Raw genomic sequence first — 2,352 nt, forward strand, 5'->3', positions numbered from 1 at the left:
TAAGTTTTGTTTTTTTTTTTTGTTTTGTTTTTTTTTTTTTTTAGTTTTTCGAGACAGGGTTTCTCCGTAGCTTTGGTTCCTGTCCTGGCACTAGCTCTTGTAGACCAGGCTGGCCTCGAACTCACAGAGATCCGCCTGCCTCTGCCTCCCGAGTGTTGGGATTAAAGGCGTGTGCCACCATCACCCGGCTTGGAGAAAAGCTTTTATGAGGGGAAGGAAACAGACGCACGGCAAGCACACGAGCCTCTACAAAGCAGAGAAAACCAAACCAGCCCCCTTGAGGGCTGGGGTTTTAAAAGTCTCTGAAGGTTTTCCTCTGTGACGATGTAATATTTGAAAATATCTCTTCCATCTTAAGAACTTTTGCTGTACCTCCCAGGCAGAGTTAATAACACACCTTGAATTCACTTAAGACGGCTATTTCTAGATCCTGTGTACTCAGCCTGTTTGTCTAACTTGCCTTTCTTTCCAGAACAATCAACCTTTTGCGCCTTGGAACATTTATACCCTAAACTAATGCATAGCTATAATTTTAAACTATGTCTGCTTCCACGCCCCTGACCCAGATCACAATATCTGTACAATTTTGCGAATGAAGCAAATACAGGGATCAGAAACAACCACTTATGGGTACTGGTCAATCAATGCTGCTGTCTGAGCCGGAGGTCAGTTGGAGTTGCTCAGTTCAAGATTGCTGTCAAGTAGCCGGGCTCGTGGTGGCTCACGCCTTTAATCCCAGCACTCGGGAGGCAGAGGCAGGTGGATCTCTGTGAGTTCGAAACCAGCCTGGTCTACAAGAGCTAGTTCCAGGACAGCCTCCAAAACCACAGAGAAACCCTGTCTCGAAAAAACAAAACAAAACAAAAGATTGCTGTCAAGTGTCCCCTTCCTTCCTGGGTGATGGCTTCTGTCCTGTGCAGTGACAGAGCAACAGACACGGTCATACAGGGGACAGACAGATGCACCAGGCAGCCCCAGGCAGACATAGATTCAGAACAGAGGACATTAAGGAGCATGAGCAGAGAATTCTAATCTGGACTCCACTGAGAAACGTGATTGTTTCCTTCAGCAGTAGGGAGGGGTGACTGGTAACCAGGGCGAATGACTAACGTGTAGAATTCAGGCGTTCCTCTCCTAATTTAAGGTTGCTCAGGTTGAAGGGTGGCAGGATGGTTGATTGGCCCACAGCTGTTGTGTAAACATGCTGTGGCCTGGCCTGAACAAGTTGAGCCAGTCGTCAACAGGGGCCTTCTTGGCTGTAGAAAACATCCACGTGGCCCTTGTTTGAAGTTGTCAGACTTTTGGCTCAAGTCAGGAGGGTGAGGAAGACTCCAGCCACCTTTGTCAGGGCCTCTCACCTTATCTGTCTGCCTATCAGGGACTCTGTCTAACTCTGAGCCCCTTAACATCACCAAATAGAAAGACACTTATTTAGAGCCAGGCAAGGTGGCCCACACCTTGAACCCCAGCACTCAGAAGGCAGAGACAAGTAGATCTCTAAAGTTGAAAGCCAGCCTGGTCTACAGAATGAGTTCCAGGACGGCCTAGGAATACAGAGAAACCCTGTCTCAAAAAGCCAACAAAACAAATAAACAATCAGATGCTTGTTTTTACTGTGTACGTGCAACACACGTGAGCTTGGTGTTTCTTGGAAAATTCCATTACAAGTTCCTCCCCTGGGAGGCTACTTAAACTGCCCCCCAGAGAACAAACACGTGGTCTTCTGGTCTTCCTTTTCCTCTCCATGGTTTTCGGGTCTATCATTCGGGTTTTCATTTCCTATCTGAGGGCCTGGAAGGCTTCCCGGGAGCGCTGGTATCCATTATACCTGGGCTTTTTCTTTCTTTTTTTTTTGGTTTTTCGAGACAGGGTTTCTCTGTAGCTTTGGAGCCTGTCCTGGCACTAGCTCTGTAGACCAGGCTGGTCTCGAACTCACAGAGATCCGCCTGCCTCTGCCTCCCGAGTGCTGGGATTAAAGGCATGCGCAACCATCGCCCGGCTACCTGGGCTTTTTCTAACGTGGTCTGATTTGGATTATTGTGTCGGCGGAGAGGTTTGTTGGGCCGCAAAAACTTTTCACTCGGTGCTTGAAAATAGCAGAAGAGGTTGTAGGATAGATAGATCCCTGGAACTGTAGGGCACAGCCATGACAAGCTCAATAGAGGCCTGAGTCTCAGTTTATGCTGAGGTTAAACCTGATTCCAAGAAAGACTGCAAACTGAGACTACCCAGGCACCACCTGGAACAGACCATCCAAAGGGAATTGCTAACATTCCAGCCGTTGTAGGTAGAATCACCTGTGAACACTTTGCTTTTCACCAGGACACGTGTAGACAAATGTCAGCCAATCAG

The sequence above is a fragment of the Alexandromys fortis genome, unplaced genomic scaffold (genome assembly GCF_014885135.2).
Source record: "Alexandromys fortis isolate MF-2015 unplaced genomic scaffold, M_Fortis_MF-2015_v1.1 scaffold_84, whole genome shotgun sequence".
NCBI lineage: Eukaryota > Metazoa > Chordata > Mammalia > Rodentia > Cricetidae > Alexandromys > Alexandromys fortis.